This window comes from Python bivittatus, unplaced genomic scaffold, assembly GCF_059951505.1.
Source record: "Python bivittatus isolate LINGU-HERP-01145 unplaced genomic scaffold, Pbiv_v1 ctg000080_np1212, whole genome shotgun sequence".
Taxonomy (NCBI): domain Eukaryota; kingdom Metazoa; phylum Chordata; class Lepidosauria; order Squamata; family Pythonidae; genus Python; species Python bivittatus.
Window position 1 is genome coordinate 31,875,011 of NW_028277035.1, and position 24,863 is coordinate 31,899,873.

Genomic DNA, 24,863 nt, shown 5'->3' on the forward strand with positions numbered 1-24,863 from the left:
TAGCCTAGTTAACTGATTTTCTGCCTATTGTGTGACTGTTAAATGTCTAGGAATCTTTCCAGAAAAGAAAAACTTGAAACTTGTTACTTCCTTTTGTTGACAGAAAGCTGGTTATGAAAAAAACTAACAGCAAGTTTTAAAAAAAAGAAAAAAAAAAGAAAAACTTATTTCAAATAGGCATACAACTGCAAGTTAGGAAAACTACATCAGATTTCTGAGATGAATAATGCAACGATTGCCCTTTTCTATAGGTTCGCTGCTATTATTGTTAGAGAATATGAGTCTTTATGGTGTTTCTGTCACTTGAGTAATAGGGCTGTGCAGAATTGAAAAAAATAATTCAGAAGTGCTGCAGCCATTCTGAAAACACAGCACATCTTTGCTATTTGTTAAAGCATCCTGTCTTTTTTCAAGGTGTTGACTCATTAAAGTTAATACAACTCTTAAAGTAGACACACCATTTTATCAGGCTACTGTGGAATAGGAGAGGCACATTGTATTTGCATGAAGTCAGAAGCACTTCTTCCAAATAATTTTGAAACATGAACAGCTCTGTTAAGAAGCGCTGGACATTCTTCTCATGTTCCAGAAAATGTGGCAACTCTAGCTCTAAGGAATAAACAATTCTTATTAGTACACAGTGGATGCATAACCGTAGCAGAGTCACAAATACATAGCAATTTATTTTTAAAAGATGGAGTGATTATTATTTTTTCCTTTCTTCAATAGGAACATGAATTAATTTATCCACATTTTAAAATGTGTCATTAAGCTGAAAACAAATACAGAGTAGAATCTTGTGTTTTAATAGGCTCAACAACCTATGAAGAAGATGACTCATGGAAATGTAACTACAGAAGTGTGCTGCATGCTCTGATTTTACGTGCAAAGAGAATAAAAGCACTTGATGTGACATATTTAACTTTACATCAGACTTGGCCATGACAATTATTCCAGTTCTACCTGACTTCCTATCAGGGTACTATAAAGTTCCAACCCAGATCTCAGTTCAAGCTGAACAGCTCATCTGTTGCAGGAAATACCTCTGATCTTGTGAAGGTATGGGTTTATTATTTTTGTTCTGTATTTAAACCAAATTGTCACTGTATTTGGAGTCATTTAAAATCAGTATGTACAATACCTTTTGCAAGCTTAATAGAGGAAAAAAAAAAAAGAATGCATGTTTTTAAGCATAGCCAAAATTGAGCAGACTGTGGTATGGTTGTCCTAATTTTTCATTGGGCTTCATCTACTTTGGTCTTATTTTTTTCAAAGCTATTGGACTTTTTTTTTTTAATCTTGCCAGCCGTTCTCAGGGAAGAAGAGCCCCAATGCATTCAATGGTCCTAAAATAACAAATTAATCAGCACCTGATTTCTTGTCTTTCAGAGTTGCCTTAAGGTGAAGAAAACCTGAACTGCAGAAGATCATGTTTCCATTAAAACAGGCCTATATGAAGCACATACACAATACATGTGCTAAGCAAGCATCAATTCAATTAAGTTGATTTAGCAGAAGTGGGGGTCTTTTGGTGGAGATGAGAAGTGAGTCTATTGTACTGTACTCACATTATTAGTCTCACCTCTAGGAACCTGCACCAAACAATTGCTCATTAGTGGATTAGCAGTAATTACTAGCAGCAGTCATTTTCCTCAAGCAGTAATGGACCAATTTGCTGCTGTAATCGGACCCTGCTATTGTGGCTCTCTAGCCCTAAAGCTGTGGATTTCAGAATCTGCCCCTTGTGCCTTACATTTGGTAAGCAATCCACTATGGTTGAAAAACGCATGTCATCAAACTGCGTCCCCCAAATGTGCAGTCACATCTCATGCTTATTAAAAATAATACAGATACAGGTTGAATTGCTACAATGGATTACTGTTAGAATATAGTATAGCTAAGTAAACATTTACAAGACTATGAATCAGAGGTACATGTATTTAGAAGGCTTCTAAAAATGACACACACAAAAGGGGTAATTAAATGTGAGCGGACATAACAGTCAATTAATGGGATGAATTCTCTAAGGATGTGTCAGGTTCTGTGATATGGATGTGCAGATGAGGGCATAGGAATATGTTGCATAGTATTGGGGGAAAAGAATTAGCTTGCCAAGAAAGATTGCAGACATTTCACAAAAGTAAATAACTTCAAAGAGTTTGAAGAACTTTGATTTGAAGCTGTTCCTGCAGCTTTTTTAAAGGATTGATATTTGCTAGACAGTTAAAAAACACAGAATGGAAAGGAATGGATCTATTCAGCTTGGAATCCAGCTTAACATTGACAAAACATGAAACTGTGCGTAGATCGGTATTTATGGAAGAATGTTGCTTCTGCTGAAATTGTTAACGGATGCTCAGTCCCTTCTAATAGATGGGGAGGAGGCTCCCTTTGGAAGTCATAAAGCTCCCTGTAAACTTAGAGTCATCTCAAAATCCAAACTGCAAATGTCGCTCTGCTGAAACAGTTTTGGTGGGCCGGGAATGCTTTTAAAGGATTTGGCAAGTCCTGGTAATCAGTTGATTGCAAAACCTGATAATCTGTTTCCTCATTTGAAAATATTGTGGCTTAAAGTGTTTCTTCCTTTGAGGTCTAGATTCTCAGGTAGGCTCATATAGTTACTGCTGGTTCCAGCTTCTGTTTGTCAGTTGGGCTGGTGCCCAACTTTTTATATCCTGTTTTTACCTCTCTGGTTCTAACTTTATGCCCATTTTATATATTTTATTCTCACTCTTTCTCACTGCAGGATCTGAGATCTAGCAATGGAATCGTTTTTCTGCTCCGTTCCATGTGAACAGTACATGGAAAAAACCAAAACCAAAACCAGAACCAAACCCTGAACACTTGTGCACTTTCTGTGTTTCTGTAATCTTGGAACCTTCTGTTTTCAGAGGTTGTGCTTATGACTCACACACCTGCATCTGACTGCGCACGAGAGCTTCAGGAGCATATAGCTGGAAGGAATTGAGAAACCTACAAACAACCAACAAATTCAGCCCCCACCCCCACCCCCGGCTCAGAACAGAAATCAAAATTAGAGCCTGCTTGACATGTAACTGTTTATCCTTTGCTTAAACACATGCAGTGAAGGGAGCCGACCACCTTCCTAGTAATTGGTTGTGCTATCAAACTGTTCTATGGGAGGTAGCCGGCAGACTTTTCTATAAGAACAATGACCTCTATCTACTTGATAAGAGTTAGAAATAAGATGGATACTTGTTTTCTATAACTCTGTAAGGGTTGACTCTGTATCAATAATGGCCATCTTTTCCTGCATGGCTAGGTCTGAGTGTAATAAAATCCAGAAATATAAGACTATGTGTACTGGATTTTATGGATCTGGCTGATGTGTGCCCACATTTAGTATGTAAATAATACATATTATACCCATAGCCAGCTTAGAATGAATAGTCCTTGTCTGTGGATGGAGCAGAATTAGGACGTTATTTCTGGATCATGTGCTGCCTTGACTCTTCCCAAAAGCTAATGATTGCCTATTTAGAAACTTATGACATATGTTCCCCTAAAACTGAAGATATATTTTTAAGGGCATGAAATCTGCCTCAAGTACAAACATATTTAAAAATATGGAATTAGAAAGTCCTACATCTTTTTAATCCTATTAGTGAGCCAAGTAAACTGATATTGATATTTGTGCTTTAATTTTCTTAGAAGTGAATTTTTCAGTCCTCCATTCTAGCATGATACTCTCATTTTCCTTTTCTAAAGAGATTTTTTAAAATATCCTGTGTATAAGTTAAATGCTGTTCATTGAAACTTCTGTCACATCTGATAATTTAGAGTAATTACCCTTGTCAGGTTTGAGAAAAGAGATTGAGGTTAATCACCTGAGATTTATCTATTTATATAGAACTCCTAGAAAGGGAATTTCAAAATTGTTTTTGAAATAATGCAGGAATGGCAAATCAAATTTACTTTTATTCTCCTGTTTAAGATTTTGTTACTGTGTTGTTCCAATTCATCTATCTGTACAATGCTGCTTGGCTGTTGAAATCCCCAAAATTTGATTCACATTGTTGCAAAGACAGGAAATATTATTCTATCGTGGCATAAAAATAAAATAAATAAGAACTAAGTGTTTGGTGCATGCATCTGTCAAGCCCCAATGTCTCAGCTTTTCACTACATAAAATTCTTGCAGCATGAGATTATGCTGACCGCTAAAGAGATAGTAATAAAAATAAAGACTGATTAAACATTTGAGATAAACATTTCAGTGCCAAATTTAAGAGCATTAGTAAAATTTGTGGACAGCAAAATTCTGAGTCCCTAATTATTGCTCTGCATTCTTTTCAGTACTGGATTTTTAAATCTGTGTTGCTTTTTATAATTGTCATGCAATGTTTTCAGCCACTTGGCTTTTGACAATGAGAAGAGATTTAATCCATTCCATTAAATAATCTGTGGTAAGGCTGAGCACCTCCTCCTCCCCCAGCTCTTAAGAAAACTTTCCTTCATTCATATGTTGTTAGTGGGAAAATATATACAGAAGTACAACTGAAAGCTCTTGGTTGGCATCTGTCTTTTGGCAAAATGTCAAGCACCTGACACCATTTCTACAGTCTCACCTGAGCCAAGTATCTGACCAGAACACAGGAACACGGTATCTCTTGAAGTAGCTTCAACTTCAAAATATCCTGTTCCCAATGATAATCATAATACATAATACACATTCCTGACATTGACAAATAAATTATATTGTACAAGTTCTCTAAACTGTATGCTTGACAATTGACATCTATTTCAACCATATAGTGACTCATTAATTCTGCATTGTAGAAGATGCTATTTTTTGGCAATGCAACAATAAGGTAATTATTGATGTGTAGCTTCCCTTCCTTTTTTCACAGGTGGGTGGATTTCTTAAAAATTGCATCCAGATTGCAGAGCGCTATATGTTTGTTTAGATAGGAAGGTAAGTCAGCTAATGAAGAATGAAATGGGCAAAGGACTATTGGGCGTTGACATCTTCTCTCTGTGTTTGTCTTCTGAAAGCTAGCGTTTGCAGGAACAACCTGTATAGACTATGTTGAAAAGGAATTTGGCCAACAGCTCATGAATGGCAAGTGCACTCAGTGGATACATTTTTGTACCTTACCACGCCATTGACTCATGAAAAGGAACTACGATGTGGGCACAGGGCTCCCCCTTCCGGAATAATTTCATTGATAAACTAACCAATAAAACTAATCTAGGCCCCTCGTCTTTTGAAATTAATGACTGAACCACTCGTGGCTTCTAGAAGCCCCTGTTTTAATGAATGCATCTTCTTTGCTTTGAAGTTTTGAAAACTAATACTTTTTCGACGGTTTCAGCACATTTCAAGGACAAGGTAGTGGAATGAAGGTGGAGTTTTGGATGGGGCATTAATTGTCTCTCCCCATTTTTTTCTTATGGAAGGCTTTATTGATGATCAACGGTCAGCAAAATTACCAAGACATGTACCCCCGTAAATCATGTTTGCATCACCCTGAGCCTCATGGCATCTCATTCCTAGCATAATGGATCTACTGGCTGAGTTCCAGGACAGCCAAGGAATGGAGATGTATTGGGATAGGACAGGCCACCCTGGTTCACACCCCAATGTACAGCCCAAGAAATCTTAGTAGGCTCTAACTGCTCAAACTGGGGGAAATTCAGTTTGGGATTGTATCTAAGAAAGAAAAAGAAAATGGCTTTTCATGATTAAGTGTTTGTACTCCGGAGCTGTTGATCCACAATATTAAAAACAACAACAACTATGAAAGATCATGATCTTTTATATATCAAAATTCAGATCTTACTGAGAGGAAATATAATTCTATTTGTCAAATTTTGACAATAAATCAATCTCTATAATGAATATAAGATCAAGACAGAATGGGGTGGGGTGGAGGAAAGATCATTAATAGAAACACATTTATTGGGTAAATTCAAATAATTAACAGCGTAGTTTCCTGTTACTGAAATCAGAATTTTAAGTAAGATACTAACAATAATTGTGATTCCTTTTGGGGATTATAGAAACCATTTTTATAAATATAAACCATTATTAAGACATCTTTTTACTGACCATATTACAGTGTTATTTCTTGATTTAAAGATAGTTTGTAATTATTATATTGTTATAATATATTATATAATATATTGTATAATTATTATATTGTTATAATATAATAATTATCTAATTACAATACAATACAATACAAATGTATTGAACAATACAAATATTATATTGTTCAATAAGAAACTCCACTTCATTATCCTAATACATATTTTAAATTCTATTCATGTATATTCCCACTAATGGGGGGGGGATGTTTGCTTATTTTGCATGGATTGAAGAATGCAAGAAAATTCATTTATGTGTCTATATATTGTGTTAAACTTTCAGGTACAATTTAGGTATATTTAGAAATAAAATTATGCAATATGTCAAGAGAACTAAATTCCAGAAAATGAATAGCAATGTCTGTTGCGGTAAGTCCTTAAACACTAAGTATGTTTCCAGTTGGATGGCTCCTCATACCATAAATTCAGACATTGTCCAGCTGTTCCTGTCATTACCTCTTTACTTTAAATTTTTAAAGTAAAATAGATAAAAATAGGTCAATCAATGTATCATGCAAATAAACACAAACACATTCTACACACTTTATACAAATAATAATCTTAAACATTAAAAATTGTCTTTCCATAATATAAGTTGTTGGGCTGGAAGTTGATAAAATGAATTTTCTTCATACATATATAAAATAGAAAAGATCCATACATACGTAAATGAATCCCATTGTATGAGTTCTTTAACATCTTCAGCTTATTCTGATAATCCGTGTAGTTATCCACACTGTTAATTTCAGGATGGAGGACATCTTTCTGATATTTCATAATTTCAGCGTATACATTTCTTATTCTTCAGAAAGCTCTCGTCTCTGGCAAAAATTGAGAGAAGCAACCCTTTAATAGTCTTTCTATGGTTAAACAAAAGACAAATAGTTGAAAAACACAGAAAGGTTAAAATCTTGCTGTGAGCACTGGAACTTTTCTTTAAAATTCTACAAATGAAGTTAAGTGATTGTCCAATAAAAGCTTAGTTGGGAAACACTTTCACACTCCATTTTGTTGCATTGCTACATTTTGATCGGGATCTCCCATTCCTAGATCTTGACGTTCCATTTTTGTCTTATTTCCAGCAATTGGTGCTGTATGGTCACGAGTTATTAAGTCTACATGCAACTTCTTGGGAAATAAGCCTCACTGAAGCAATTATCTCTAAGTAGATGTATTCAAGGTCCAAGCATTGTTCAGAAAGAAGAGGCTGAGCCCACCTACATGGCAAATGTCTATTGAACTGATTTCACATTTCCAGCGATTCAGATGAAACAAATGGATTTTGTTTAAATATAAGAAAGGACTTAGGAAAACTTCATAGCTCTGTTCAAATATCATGAAAAAATAATTACTATCTAATAATTATTTAATAATAATAATTACTACTTTCTACAAATTTATTAATAATACCTCTTTTGGTATTATTATTATTAATAATAGTTGGACAGATCAGACACATTTTATGTCACTCTCCTTTGATCTGATTCAAATCCAATCATTACCTATAAGATGGCAAAAGTGCTTATTAGAAAACTGCACTGCAGGGTCCCCAAACTCTTTAGCTCATCGACCCCTGCATGAAGTTTCAGATTGTTCATTGACCACCAAACATTTATTATATGACAATAATTTAATAAATACTACTTTAACTAATAGTACTACAAATAGTAATAACAACAACAACAATAATGGATAGTCCTGTCAACCCTTGGGGTTGCTATTGACCCCTTTGGAGAACCCACATCTATGGTATGAACTCCATAGATTTGACTCCAATTCTGCTGTTGTATTTTATATTTTACAATTTATTTTATTTATTTCATAGTTTGTTGATTGTTGTTATGCTTGTAATATTTTCTTTTTGCATCCCTAATCTTGGACTAAAATCCTCCTTCTTGTCCTCCTCCTCCTCCTCCTCCTCCTCCTCGTCCTTCTCCTCCATATTACTTACCAAGTCCATTAATAAGGTCACTGTATTTTATACTTGTCTCATGTTGATTGAAACAATTCCTCAAAGTGCTCCCAGTCTTAAAAGTCAGTCACAACTGAAAGGACAGAAGGATGAATCTCTTGCTTTTGACTGTAAAGATGATCCTTTGGCCAAATGCTTGGAAGAATGTTGTGCTTGTGTGGCTGTAGAAAAACAAACTTGTGGCCAGACATGTATTTCTTTTTTAATATGACTATCAGGATACTGGAAAAGAAATACCTGTTTTTTTTTTTTTAATGGCTGTATTGTTCTAAGGATTTTCTTTGTTGGGGGAGATGGATTTACACATTACAAATAATATTTCCCCTAACTGTTAATTTTGTAAGTCTTTATAGATACCTTCTGTAGACTACAATACTTTTTCCTGCTCATTAGAATGATGGGTTTTTGACAGTCTTTTTGTTGAATCCTTGACGCTGAAAGAGTCGGGGCTCGATGAGTTGGATTTTCTATCCTTTTAACATGGTTACACAGAATCACTTCCTTGGTTCGCTAAGTGGACGGGGTGGAGCTTTTTGCTCCTAAAGCCAATGGTCATTTCTTGATAAGTGATAATGCTAATAATCCCCCAGTCCTTTTTTCCTTTGAAGTGAATGGTTTGTCTATCTCGGCCACGGCTGGCTTTTCAGCTGCTGTCAGTTTCAGAGGATTAGATACATGTTTAGGCTGGGTGAACTCATGAATGAAAATATTTTGCTTGGCAGTTTAGAAAATGTGGTTTAGCCCCCATCCCCACTCCCTCCCTAGCCTCCATAGCTAAGTGCCAAACACTTTGGCAACCACCTGCTTTTCACCATTGTCTTTTTGGGAGGTCTTTTCCTCTAGAATAAACAATGGAATTCTAATATTGCTATAAAAGGGACTTGGGCTTCTTTATTTATATTTGCTTTGTTGTCTCATACTGATGATTGGATCTTGGTATGCAGATCTAGCACACAGTTTCTCAAATGGCTTCAGAATGATATATGAACCTTTCAGATGTTTATATACTGACAGAAAGCAATTCAATTATTCTTGCAAAGCATAATTATATCAGAATAATGGTAAGCAAGAAATGTAGAAGATGCCAAGGCCTTTTTCATGACCTGACTATTAAAATGTAACTGGCAAAGCATCATTTTGTTTTTGTTCGAGGTGCTTTTTGAGGAATTCTGGATCAGAATATATCATTTATTCTAAATCTGGCAAATCAGGTTGCTGCCACCCCAAAAAGTTCATGAATTACACAAAAGTTCAAGAATTGTATATTCCTAAGAAATCCTGTTATAAATCACCATTTGCTACTGAGGGAAAAAAGAAAAACAATTTTTCATGTCAACAGTGGTCAACATGGAGCAAAAGAAATAAAGTAAATCAGAATTTCAAATGAAGTTCAGAAAGATTTTTATGCTTTTTAAAAATGTCTCCCTACGTGCAAGATCTATTATTAGGGCATTTTCATATTATGAATTTGGATTGCTTTTCCAGCCTCTAGTGAGAATAAAAAGTATATTTAATTTTTTCCCCCTTTTTTTGCATTTCATATCTTAACTTGCACTATAGCACAACAGAAGCTTAAAAGGGATGGAATTGTTAGCTATAAAAAAAAGGGAAAAATAGCTATAGCACCTCTGAGATTGATTTATACTAAAATGCAGTTATAAACTGAAGAACCAAAACACTGCTCAGAAATGTAATGCCATAATGAAACCTTTTGAGCTGGTTCTGATATAACGTCCACAACTCTTACAACTCTTTGTAAGCTTTACAAGCTTACAACTCTTTGCAAAATGCTTACATGATATTTTGTGCATTGCACTGTTAAAAAGCTGGTATGATTTTTAGTTTCAACGGTCCCTTGAGGTCTACCCGTTTTATGACAATGAGCACATGAAGCTGGACTCAAGAAATCCAGCCAGGAACAATGTCACTATGTTATTTTGAACAAAGATTTCTTTTTCTTTTTTAGGTTAACATGGTCGATTAGATTCCTTGTTTGATTGCTTTTAAACATGTAGGTGTCAATTTAAGAATATGCCTTTTTTTCCCCTTGTGTAAAATCTACTGTGTTTTGGTGGTGTTGCTTGGGTGTGTGTACCTAATTTCTTACCATTAAGATACTAAACAGGAGATTCTGTTGGACCGTATGGTGCAAATTAATATTTTTCCACTTATGGCTCTACTACTGGTTGGGAAGACACTGCATTATTTGCATAGGAAAAACAATTACCCTTCCCATGCACTACAGCCCAATCTATGTGCTATTTTTGAGAAACGTATTTAACAATTTCTCACATGGCTTATAGTACGGCCCTTAGCTTGATGAGAATTTATGTCACTACATTTGCCAGAAAATCTCCCAGTATAATTTCCAATGGAAAATTTGCCGACTTCTATCTTGCCATGTTTCTCTTCAATATTTGACATGAGAATATTATTTTCTAACTTTATAGTTGCCTTGTACATTTTTTTGCTATTTTCTTATGTTTTGTATTTTGGGGAGGGCTTGGGTAGACTTTTCTGTCTAATCTTGTAGGCTTCAAAAATGTTGACATAAAATTTGAGTTGAAAGTGGTATTTTGAAACTCATTTTTTCTATGAAAGTACTAACGGCATCATTTGAAATCTGTTTGACTTTGCTGTTTTTTGGACTCACCTGCCGAACTGGAAACAAACATAATCACATTTTTGAAAGCCCTTTGTGAATGCTGGTTTTATTAATGGAGTAGAACATTTGATCATATGATCCAATATTTTATTTGAATCCTATGAAAATAAAATATATTATATTTTATATTACAAAGGCAGTTAAATCGTATAATTTTTCATTCAGCTGGAATCTCTGTCAGTTTGATGAATTCAATCATCTGAAAAGTACAGTAAATTAGATTATATAAATAAGCTTTTTATGTTGCCCCATAACTGGTGAAATAGTACAAACAACCTCCAGTTGGCCATAATCTGCTTGAGAATAAGATCAGAGATAGTTTTACACACGTAAACAACAGTAGTTTTCTTCTTAGGATATCTTTTCTTCTAGTTTTCTCCTTAGGACTTTGTCACATATATATTTGTCAAAGTTATATGCAATGCTGTCCTGTTCATTATTTTTTCAAATGTTCAGAATATACGTCTGAATCGGTTCCAAGGCTTGTTGATATATTATTGTGTGTTTAGTGAATGATTGAATGAGAGTGGTATAAATGGGAGGGAGCCAAATAAGATATTTGTGTTTTTTTGCTTTCAGAATAGATGCAAAATATCTAGGAATATACTAGAAACAAATCTTTATCAAAAAGGAACATTAATTGCATTAATTACTCTGGGTGGGTAGAGGCTGTTTGGTTGGACTTCTTTGTGGTTTGTACTTTTTTATATTCAACATCTTTATAGAATAGCAACAAGCACTTGTTACTATTTGGCAAAAATGCATTTATACATTCATGTAAAGCACCATCTGATTCCATCATCCTGCACTTTGAACATTCACGCTGATTAGATGAGAGTCACTGTATTTAGGAAAAACATTGTTATGCCTAGTATGTTTATGTAACTACATTTCATGAACTTTGAAACATGTCTTGGTTAAACAATTACAATTTCAAAACACCCCCCCCCCGTTTGTCATTACGGGCATCTTTGTCTAGCAATCTGAAAATTGTCAACATATGTTAGTAAATGTATATCAATAATATTTCATTCTCCAAATGTTCATCAGAGTATAAAAGACGCTTCTTGTCAGTCTCAATCACATGCTTCCTAAGTCTCATATGCAGATGGCTACTCAGCCTCAATTCTCCTCCATTTCTTGGTGAAACTAATAAGTCTGATCAGCTGTAGTTGTCTACTCCATTTCTTTCTTAGATCTTCCTTGGCTACAACTAGTTTCACTAGGATTTGAGGCAAACTACATCTTAAAGTAAAATCTGTGCATGAACACCTGATGGATTTATATATGTCTGCTTGCTATTAACAAGGTTTTTGAATTTTAATTGGGAGAGGTATTGGGAAGATGTGATGTTTCGTCATGGAGTTGTTTGTGGGGAAATATACTTAACTCATTCTTCTCCAGCTATTTTCTAATAAATCACTCTTCCCAAAATACTTGCTGTCTGAGATCAGTATAGACCCCTTGGTAGTCCTTTGCCTTGGAGAAAAATAAGCTTTTGGAACTGATTATGGTAGCAAAATAGCTCTCAGGAAAAGAGTTAAATAGCCATATCCTGCTGCTCTTCCTTTCAGTCTTGTAGCCTTCTAGGTCAGTTTCCAGAGCTTTTCCCCATGCCTATGCAAACAACCTTTAGCTTGCCCCAAACAGAAGCATTATTAGAGCTCTATGATATTCCTAATTTGAATTACCTTCATAATTCAGCTCAGGATGAGCAGTAAGCGCTCAAATTACTCAGCATCTTTAAAACAGGAAGGGGCAGTGGGGAAAGTGCTCCAGGAGAATCTTTCCAAACTCTGGAATAGTAATTGATTCAGTCCAGGGTAAACAAATATAAAATGATGCACATTGAGGCAATAATAGTGATAATAATAAATCTTTACATCACTTCTTTGCCCATGGGGTCTGAGCAGATGGTAACTAATCACAAACAATATAAATGTTTTCAACATTCAGTGAAAATGTTGACTTCATGCAAGGTTGTTTTAGTGTATTGAAAAAATATGGCAGAGCATAAAGCTATTAATGGATACTAGTTATGATGACAGTAGCTAAACAGTATACCTCTGTATACCAGGTGATAAGGACACAATGACAAATGCTGTAGGCACCTGAATGACCATTGCGGGAACAGTATGCTTGAACTAAGCAGGTCAAGATTTTTCTTCTTTTCGTATCTCTGCTTTCTATTGTTCTTATCAGCTGGACTTAAGACCCTCTGTCCTCTTCACAGAAGCCATTGGAACTATATTCTCTGGGGGCAATGGTGACATCTGGCTACCTAAGTAGATTTCCATCATAGCTAGGCATTATGAGAATCAAGAAACATTAACTATAGGTACCCGAGTTTTCTTCTTGTTCTTTTTCCTTCTGTGCTGTGTCTTTTTAGGTTATAAGCCTGAGGACAGGCACTTTTTTGATTGTACTATTCTGTAAGAGAGCTTAAATGCTTTTTTTACAAACTAACAAATCTCAGGACACAGATAATAAATAAAAGAACTGTTTACCCAATATCAGTTTTTTTTTTCTCAGCTAAACACACCAGTATGAGTCTGGAATGTTTCCCTACGCTAACAATTTCCTTGATCATCCTTTATCACAACTAGTATTTCCTACTGATCATTTTAGTTTTTGTTAGGGATGGTGATTATCAGTGCTTTCCTTTTAATAATGTTGGCCAAAGGAAAAAAATGTATGTGAAGGAATGGTGCCATACAGTCATAGTCTTTCTTCAATATCCTAATGAACCTATTTTCCTAGTCCATAAAGTCTTCAATATAAGCACTGTTAAATTTTTGCTTATGTGTGCTATGAATTCCATCAAGAACAGCAACGAGTGGTTTTATTTGCTTTCATGGCATTCCACATTATTCTAATTTATGGTGTGTGCATGTAAAAGCATGGCTCCTGACAGCAGTATATCAGTTCATTGCAACCAGCCACTATCAGAGGATGGACCGACCAAGCAGTATCATAATTGCTAGCACATGTGAATAACTGCCATAAGAATAATCAACCTGAGCCTTGAGGTAAACTCTACTCTGTTTGGCTGAATATTTCTTAATGGCAAAGAATTCAGGCATGCATGCTAACATAACATTTCAGAGGCTGAAACGTTTATTTGCCCATCTTCATACATCCTAAGTACATAAACAACTGCAGGCATGGCTTAAATGATAACTGCTCTTTTAGCTTTAGATTTAAAATAGGTTCTCAAATATAGAACAGCTTGCTTCTTAGGCGGTGCGAGGGGTTTACAAAGTACTCTGGATATGCATGGTGTAGCCTGAAACTTTTTGATGCATGTTCAGCAATCTCTCAATCAATTGTGCTGGCAAAGTTTCTTTTTTTCCAAGATGGATACTTTGAGATTTGTAATGGAATATTCTGGAAGGCTGAAATGCACTGATAGTAGTTTGCCCTTGTTTTGAGTCCTGATGTCAAACTTGTGTCCATTAATTTTTTGTGTGCAAAGTTTGGCCTGTCTGCCTTACGTAGAAACCATAGGGGCATGGCTGGCAGATGATGGCATGTATCACAGTAGGGGAAGAACACATTTAGAGGAAGAGAAAGACCATCCAGGAATTGTGGATTGTCAAAGAAAGCTTTTCCTTTAACAACAGCAGGGTAAAGTAAATGTGCTAGTCCTATATAAGATTTGTGAGAAATTATCACCTTTATGGTTAACCTAAGCTATATTTCATCCAGTCTAAACCATTGCTTATTAATTAATTTATTTTATGTATAAGAAACAGCAAATGTTATGTACTTGTTCCTTTGGCATGGCTGTTTTCACCTGGCAGCAGTTACTCATTATGGCTCTTCAACACATGGGGGCTCCCCCAATCTATTACAGGTAGTCCTCACTTAACAAAGGTAATTGGGACCAACAACTCTGTTACTAAGTGACACAGTCTTAAAGCGTGACATCATGTGACCGTGTCGACTTATGACAGTAGTTCCCAGTTGCTGTCGATAGGTGAATCCTGCACGGTTGCAGCATTCCCAAATCATGTGATTGCCGTTTGTGACCTCCTGCCGGCCTCCCCATTGATTTTGCTTGTCAGAAGCTGGCAGTGAAGGTTGCAAATGGTGATCACATGACTGTGGGATGCTATGACTGTTGTAATTGCAAGCCAGTTGTCAAGTGTCTGAATCACAACCATGTGACTGTGGAGATGCTGTTGTAAGTCCCCTTTGTTCAGTGCCACCATAACTTCAAACGGTCGCTGAACAAGTGGTCATTCAACGAGGACTGCCTGTATGTTGCAAAGCCAGTTTTGCAGAGTTGTGAGGCTTGGCTCATAGGATTTCTCCCTTTTCTCCTGTAGCCAAAGCACCATGGCACTTAATACCATCCCCCATTTCTCTCAAGTCATTCTGAGGGGTGACTTTACTGTTAGCCTCACACATCAAATGATTGTGTTGTTTTAATAAAAAAATAAGAAAGAAAACTTTTCCCTCACAAAGAAAATATGTGTGAGGGAAAAGGGAGGGTTGGGCCCTCCTATAGTGGGAATACTGATGGGTTCAGTGGAGGACATATTCTCTCCACTGCAGATTGGCTGCAGTGGTTAAGAGGATCAAACCTGAAAGGGCCCAATGTCTGAGTTGAAACTTTGATTGACTATGTTTCATCAAGTAGGTGTTGACTGTTAGTGACCATATAGATAGATTTTCCTCATGACCATCTGTCCCTAATCTGGTCTTTCAGGTGCATCACTAACTATTGTAACTGAGTCCATCCACCTTGCTGCTGGTCCTCTTCTCTTTCCTTCCACCTTTCCTAGCTTTAGAGCCTTTTCCAGAGAGCTAGGTCTTCACATAATGTGTGTATGTAGAATAATTTGAGACTGGTCATTTGTGTCTCGAGCGAGAACTCTGGGTTGATTTGTTTGATGATCCATTTGTTTATTTTTTTGGCTGTCTATGGTATTCTCAGAAGTCTTCTTCAGCACCAAAGTTCAACAGCATCAATAGTCCTTCTATTCTGCTTCTTCAAAGAGCAATGTTTGCTTCCATAAAGTGTCACAAGGAATACCATTGCTTGTATTATTCTGGCTTTTGTAGGTATAGACACATCGTGGCATGTGAACGTTTTTTTACAAGGCCTTTGTGGCTGCTGTACCAAGTGCTAGTCTATGGTGTATTTGTTGACTGTTTGTTCCTTTACTGTTGATGGTTTATCCTTAAAAGGCAGAAGCTATCTACCACTTCAGTATCTTCACTACCAGTTCTAAGGCTGGTTGTTCTACCTGTTGTCATAAGCTTGGTTTTCTTTACATTTACTTTTAGTCCTATTTTTCACTGTGCTCTTTGACTTTTATTACTAGACCTTACAGATCCTTGCATTTTTGCTTATTGAATAGCATCATCACCATAGCACAGGTCATTGATGTTTCTTCCTCCAATTTAAAATCATATTCATCTTCTTCCAATCCAACTTCCCTTAATATATAGCATATATATTGAATAAATTAAGGGTGAATATACAGGCTTGTCATTACATTGCTGACCTGGAGCCAGTCTGTTTCACCATGTTGTTTGTACTCTGGCTTCCTGACCTGTATGTGGGTTTTGCACAAGGACAATAAAATGTTCTGGGATTCCCATTTTTCTAAGCACATTCTACAGGTTGATATGATTGATACAATGAAAGGCTTTTCTGTAATCAATGAAGCACGTATTGATTTCTTTTTAGTATTCTTTGACTTTCTGAGTTATCCCCTGTGCATCAGCAATAATGTCTCATGTTTCTCGATATTTTCTAAAGTCAGCTTGAACGTCTGGCACCTCTTTTTCCATGAAGGTCTCTAATCTGCATTGGATGATCCTAAGCATTATTTTGGTAGCATATGAAATTAAGGATATTGCATGATAGTTTCCACAGTCTGTTTTTTGATATTGGAATGTAGATTGACCTCTTCCAATCTGTTGGCCACTGTGTTGTTTTTCAGATGTCCTGGCATAGCTTGGTTAGAACCTTGACTGATTGTTCTTCTGTTGCTTGCCATATTTCAGTGGGTATTGCATCCATTCCTGTAGCCTTCTGACTTGATAATGCCTGGAGTGCTGATCTAATTTCATCCTCTAGTACTAGAGGTTCTTGTAAGTAAGGAATATCTTATAAGATAACTTGGATGTTGACATCTCTACTGAACAGTGTATCAGTAGATTCCTTCCACCTTTCTTTGATCTTCTTTGAACTGGTTACTATCTGTCCATTGGTGACCTTTAGCATACCAATTTGAGGTGGAACCTCCTTCTGAGTTCATGAGAATGTTGACTGATCTTAAAGAACTGGTTTAAAGAACAAGAGGAGCTTTGGTAACCATTCTTTGAAATAATTTTGTTTCTGTAAACTATAGTTAATATTATTAATTTGACTGGGTTTGAATCATCCAAATTAATTGAAATAGAAAACAGAAGCTCCCTTCTTGTTTCTGTAGTCAAGAGAGAAGAATGAAGGTGAAACATATGAATCTAAAGAGACCTATTATGAACTCCGTGTAGAACAATTAATGTGCAGATAGAACTTGTGAACCATCCTACTTTTTTTCTGCCTAAGGGTCAAGGTAATGTTCCATCAGTATGAGCTAACCCTTGGTTTTTCTTTACCCTATGGTAAATGCATGGAGTCACATGTTATGGGATATGTCGGGGAGAGTTAAATCTTTCCTTGCCAAATTAGAAAACAAACAAACAAAAAACCCTCCATTGGCAGCAATGGAAAACCTTTTCTTTCCACTTTTATAATAGGGAAGTAGGGATACCTAAAACAAAACTCTCCTGTGTATAGACTTTTTCCTGAGTAACAAAAGAACATTGGGTCATTTCTGCATGCACTGGCATAGTACATATTTTCTATTGTCTGGATTTCCATCCTCATAATCCACTGGCCAGCCTGGCTTTTCCTTGAAGAACGTTTCCCTGTACATGCTTTTGCATAGTGGGAAGCAAGCATCTGGGGGGGAAAATGCAGAGAAATCAAGTTTCTGCAAAAATTTAATACTGAACCCCTGCTTTGGTTCAGCCTGTGGCCTTCTATTTATTAGTGGACCATGGGTATCTGTAGAAGGGAAAAGGTGGCAAGTGACATCACACCTATCATGATATCACACAAATGATGCAAATTACATAATTTATATAATTTGAAAGATGATGTCATGACCTACCTCATATTATCATGGCTTGTTCTGGATGCCTACATGCTGGATTACAATTGTTAGCATCGCTCATCCTTTGGCTATGTTGCCTAGAGCTAATGGGAAATGGTTCAACACTGTCAGGCAGGCTACTCATTGCCCATCTCAGTTTTAGCAAAACAGCTTTGAGTCCTGGGCTCTAAGGAGCCAACAAGGAGACAAGGCATTTCAAAATAAAAGCCCTGAATCACTGGTGGCTGTTGTAAAAGAAAAATAGGTAGGAAAAAAGATAATGAACGGCACTTTCTTGCATTTATGCAGCCCTTCCTAGGGAATTCTCTCTCCTCGTTTCATTTTGTTTATTTCTCTTTTTTATTCAGTAAAACTGTGGAGCATGTGCTTTTGCTTTCAGCTAATCATGTGCTTCATTTTGGCTCCAAAGGAGATAAAAAACAGGATGGATCCTACAGCAAGGCGTTATTGAAAGGAGATTGACACCCGCGAAACATAACACAAACAGCCCACTAATTATTGCATTTCAGGTCAATGTTCAAACTCCAGTCTGTATCATGCACAAGCCCAGTGTCCTGTCCTGCTGATTATAGATGAGTTGAAGGCATGTTGAGATCCTCAGGCACAGCCTCTGTTGTATTCCCTGCAACATCTATAATGTAAACTCTTTTATACAAGTCTATGCTTCCTGCTCAGTATAATACAGATTAAAATAAAATTGATGCAGTTTGCTACCCACACCTTTCTGCCCAATATCATCTGTGATTTATCTGCATTGGCAAATATCACTGAAATTGGGATAGGAGACAATAATCTTCCCCTTTGCAGTCACCACAATTATTAAAGCAGAATTTTTTTTCTAAATGTGATAAGGGCAATGACATTGATTGTGCAGTAAAAGCCAGCACTTATTACATGTAAAAATAAAATAAGATAAAATGATTGCAATATATTTGAAGGAAATTTAGCTCTATTTGAAGTATTGGCATCTGGGTTGCCTTTTTAAAAACATAGTATTACTCTGTGCTGTGTTTTAGAAGCATGGAGGAGAGGCATGGAATGATAATTACTTTATTTGGTCCTAATTCCAGTTTTACTATTGTCTGTTTTCAGTGTATGAGGATGTAAATTTATTTATTTTTTAATTGTACTTTGACACTACCCAAGAACATGAATTCTCTAAAAAAAGGTTCAGTCAGCTGGAACGTGTCATATAAAGAAAAACAATACAAAAATCCACACGGAGAATAACACAGCAGAACAGCTAAACATCAGGAAAAGCAATGGTTCTTGAAATGCCTGTGCATTTTTTTTGAAGATGTTTTACCGGGCACATTGAAGTCTACAATACAGATGATTACTGAAGCTCTCTAGAAAGGGCATTCCACAGATGGGACCCCACCACCAAATGCTCAGTGAATGTTGACTGGGGTTCCAGAGTCTGTGGTTAAAGCATATAAGACAACCAGAACTATCAAATCTTAACATTTTAACTGCATGATTCTATCCATATCTATTGAAAAGAAGAAAACAAAGGATGCAACCTAAATGCATGTATGCATTTTATAAAGTATCTAATGTGGTCCTCACAAAATTGAAACATCAGCGCATCTCAGCAACTGTCAAGGTCCAAACAAGCCAATAAATTAGCTTGCCATATATAGAGATCTCCTCCATTTCCTAGTTATAAAAGGTCTTTGCAATGAGTGATTTTTCTCATCCACATCTGAAGGAAACTTCGCAGCCGTGTGGGCTCCCAATTCCTAAACATCTATTAATAAAACAGCAGTGTTTGCCAAGCATTCCTGTTTATGACCTCATGTTAGCACAGAATTAGATATGCTCATCCTAAACATTGATTTGTGAGTTGCTTCAAGACTTGTTAGTATGGAATTTATAAAGTTGAAAAGATCAGGATTAGGGGAATGTGTTTTGCAGACAGAATCAGCCTTCCCCATGATGAATCCAGGGTTTTCTTCCTGTCTTATTAAAAAGACTTGCTTCGACTGGACATGAAAAGAAAAAAGAAAAGAAAAAAGGGAAAGAAGTTGGGAAGCTAGGGTTTGGCAAAAATCAGACATTTGACAAAGCACATACTCCAGTCAAATCTGACAAGTTCCCCAAAGGCCTGTTTCTACCATGATACTGTTTGATATACACTAGGTCTGAATTTTTAATCATGAAACAGAAGTATTAATGATTATTTGGAACACAAGAAGCTGCTCTATATTGATTCAGATTATTAGCATGAGATAGTAAATAATTCTCTGGAGTTTTAGGAAGAATTTTTAGAACCTTCTCTAGAGATACTAAAGTTTGAGCTAGGTCCATATGCATGTCCTCTACACTGAACTGTGGCCCTCCCAATTAAATGTAGAAGCATAAATGTATAGAAGCAGGGCTGTACATTAATATCAATGGCAAAAAAGAGAAAGATGTTCACAAATGGTTTTGTAACCTTCTTTTTTGCCCTTTCTAATAGAAGCCCATAAACCTTTGGGAATATTGGTCATAACACCAACCAAGTCATTTAGGAGGAGTGGTATTTATCCTATTCCCACTGAGTAGTTAATCAGAACATACATTAGCATAACCCAAGCATGAACACTGGCAAAGAGATTCATTGTTGAATGTGATCAGCAGGAGCGTTGAGGGTTGTCATGATTGTTCTTCTGAACTATATCATTTTTAAAATTTCTACAATAGCAAGGCTAGAAATACAACAGTTTCTTTGAAAGGATGACCTTCCAGTCTGATAACTATGCAAGTGGAATTCAGCAGATGCATGCAAAGTGATTTACAGTTCTCCCCTTTTGCCTCCCTCTGATGGAGCTTACAGTATAGCCAGTTTCTTTATGGAATAATTGTTCTACCATTCCAAGATTATTTAGCTCCCCATTGGCAATGGTAATACTTCTGCTAAAATGACAGTATCCTAAAATGTAGCTGTAACTAAATTCCCCAAAGAGTTAATCAAAGAGTTCGGTTAATATTTAGCTGGCCACTTTTACACTGCTAACAAAACCTGGATCTTCCTTCTTGCATCTTCAGGTCCTCTTCTTCCTCAGGATATCTGCAGAGGATAGGCATATCTAAAGTTGTGTCATCTTCCTTACAGAGCAACTCCTATGCTAATTCCCCTTTGGTGGCCTAAGAGTCACCGTAGAACCTGCATATAGTCAAAGCTTTCCTACTTTCTCTCTTTCTCCAACGTCTCCCCCTCTATAAGACTCTGATTCTTCAGCCTTTACTTTGCGAACCTAATATGTTTCTCAACTTTGTATCTAAACTTTAAAATATCTGTCTTAGTTTGATCATAGCACATTTTATTTTTAACATATGCCAGTTATTTTTAACATACGCCAATTTACATATGGGCATAGACCTGCAGTAAGCAGAGTTTTAGGTCTGGTGGCCCCTTTGTAACTTGGACAGAGTTGAGGGTGATGTATGAAACTTTCCCAACTTGCCTTGGGATGATTTTCCAAAATGGCTGCCATGATGAGGATAACCAGTCAGATAATACCTATTTTCTAAAAAGCAACAAGAAAGGTTATTTCCTAATATCCCTTCTAGCCCCTTGAGATGTTCTCTACTTTATACTTGCTTACTCTTAATCATTTTTTTCTGGACAGGAGGACTATAGTTACAAAGGAACATTGAGCTACAGTTACCTACTAGCTTTATTTTGTATGACTCCAAAAGATCTATGCATCACATACCAGTTTTTTAAAAACGAAAACATCTTGGTTTATATGGCCCTACAAATGTTATGATTGCTCTTTGAAATTATATCCACTAGGCACGGAGGCCAAGAGTGATGTGCTAGAATGTCTTCATTTGTGTGCAGTATTTTATAAAAGAACAGTGGGGCTCTTTAGAATTTTTTTTAGCAGCAGGCAAGCTACTTCCTTTATGAAGCCCTTGGAGAGTTGAGTTTCCTGAAGTTATGGAGGGTGGTCTTCAGAAAATGAATCTGAATTCTGGTTTGTGCCAAAACCACCTTTGTGATTCCATCCAAAAATACAAGGAACTGGAAGGTCATCACTGACTGCAATGATTAATACAGTTAATCCAAAATAGATGCATGTGAAGTTGACTGGCTTTTTCCTTGGAAGTGCCTTCCAGGAATGTTTAGAAATGAAATACAGCCTTGCTACACAGTCCTTTACATTTCTCCTTAGAAGAAAATCCCACTGAGTTTATGAGGTTTACTACCAGATAAATTGGTATGGGATTACAGCTTTTAAAAAAAGGGGGGAAAAATGGACTGTTACATTACAGTCCAAAGCAAAGTCATTTGGGAGATAATGTCAAATAAAGTCAAGCTGAATAACATTTAAATTCTAATCTTGCTTTTCCCAATACTTTTTAGAAAGGTAGCATGTTAATGATTGCCATGTTATAAGGTAAAACTGGTTAAATATGTTAGATAGCTTCTTTAAACACACACACTATGTTCATGACATAGCTACCTTAATCTGTAATGGAATTAGGAAAGAAAAATATATAATTCATGTTATAAATAAAATATAACTGCAATTCCTTAAAAGGAGCTGGTTAAGGAATTATAATAATACTTCAATTGTTAAATATTTTGATTCCATTTTTCCAAATCTAGATTGGAAGGAACATTTTATTTCATATGCTATTACACTTGCTGAATATGATGTCCTCTAGAAATACTAGATTGACTCCCATAAACTATTATGGAAGAAGTTTGGGAGGATACATCTAATTTTCAAATACATCTTAGGATGGAATTCAGACAAGCAGCAGGTAAAAATAAGAATGATTTAAAGAAACAAACCAACTTCAAATGTTGCTTACTGATCTTGGCTAATTTCTTAAGCTAACCTTACTTCTCAGTTGAAACAAAAGCCCAAAGATTATCTGGGCTTGTTTCTGTGGCATTATACTGCACGTTATAATTTAACACTATGACCAAATATAACTATTGGATTGCTTCAGTATTTTGTACAGCACTTTGCACTAAATAAATGTTTAATGTTTATATTTCACATAGTCTAGAACTGGTCTACTTATGAACAGAGGCAGCTTAAGGTATCATTCAGAGACAAATGAAACAATTCACAACCTATTTCCAACTGGCTTTAGACTGGATTACAGGCTCAGATGGATGATCTTTATCTGGAGACCGAGAGCAGGATATTTGGAATTTTTGGCATTTTAGCAGCTTTCAGGGCCATCAGCCACAGAATCCTTCTGGATCATCAGAGAAATGTGAGACTTTGAGGCCCACTTTTGCAGTGATTCTGTCTCTATCTCTTGACAGATTTCAAATGGTATCACTTGGAAGCAAGTGGTCCTTGAAATAGGAGCTATGGTGTCCCTCACAGCTTTATTCTGTTTCTAACAGAATGCCTCCCTTGCTGATCTGAGGAGCCTAATTCATTTAAAAGATCCTAGGAAGTTAGAGAAAGCAGGAGAAGCACAGCTTCTGGAATTTGATGTCGGGGAAGAAACCAGAAAAAGAAAGACTGAATTTCAATATGGTTTGGATCTGGCTGGGGGATGTAGAGAAAAACATTCCAGAAGAAATCCCCCCATTCCCATGCTTCCCTATGGGAATGACTGGTGGGCAGTAGGATGCTGCCAACAGCTCCATTATAAGCCTGCTTCCTTGTTCCCCCAGTCATGTGACCCAGCTTGGAGTTCCTGCTAAGAGACCTTTCCCATAGGGAAGGTCTACATCCCTACATCCCTACATCCCTACATCCCCCAGCCAGGTCCAAACCATATTGAAATTCAGTCTTTCTTTTGCTGGTTTCTCCCTCAACACCAGATTCAGCCCCTCCTGTTCTGTTTTTGGAGAGGTATCCTGCTGATGGACAGACAGGCAAGACTCCCAATCCTCTTTAATTTCTTTCCAAATTTTTGTCAGGTGGGAAAAAATAAAAAAACACACATTTTAATGGTTGTTTTTAATTATTTTTAATTGCTATTTTAATTAGTTTTAATATCTCTGCTTTCAACTTTGGTTTTGTGCATTATTATAAACCGGCAGATAGCAGTGGTTGCTGTATAATAAGTTTAATAATAAGTTAAGAAGTGCGGACTCACCAGAGAATTTCAGCTGATCGTGGTTCGCTTGTGACTTGTTTTCCCCTTGTTCCATTTTACTTGTGATATTAATCTTCGCAGGCTGCTTGGAGCTATTTCAGCTGAGGAGTAGGATTTTAAAAAAAGCTTCAAATGAATAAAATGGCTTAGGCAAAACAAGTGTAATGCCTAAAATTGTAATGCATGTAAATACCTTATTTGCTTTGCTTTTGAACATTTATTTCTGACAGTCTATATCTGCACTTCTGATGTCTTCTCTTGTCATTTCTTCTAGTGGTTGAGAAGGATTCCACAAAAAATATCAAAAATATATGTAATTATATAGATCACTAACAGCATCAGATGAATCTTGTTTGGTGCATTTGCAAATAAACTAGAAGTCTGCCCTGCCACCTGTTGGCAAACTGAGGCTTGTGAAACACAAAACTAAGAACATTGTGTATTTTATGGGGCGGGAGGATGTTAAAGTTTTTCCTGGCGCTTTTGATTAAGATAAATAGTTCTCAGTGATATACACTAGACACTTTGCTATTTGCAAATGAAAATGGACTGTGTTGGAAAAGATATATGGTATCTATATCTACATAAAAAGTCCTTTCTGACTTTCCTCTGTAAACATACACATACACACATTTCTATTCTTAGATTTAGAAATTTACTTTTCATATTGACATGCAAACAAGTTCTTGTGAATCCTTCAATTCTTAACAACTGATATTTGTCTGGTTTTAGCAGATTTGCATAAGAAAGAAAGAAAGGCATTAGTGGGGAGTAGTTCATTAACCTTCTGGAAATGATGCTGTGTTGAATCTGTCACTGCCCCCTGCTATTTGTGTGTGTGTGTGTGTGTGTGTGTGTGGGATAGGAGTGTGAAA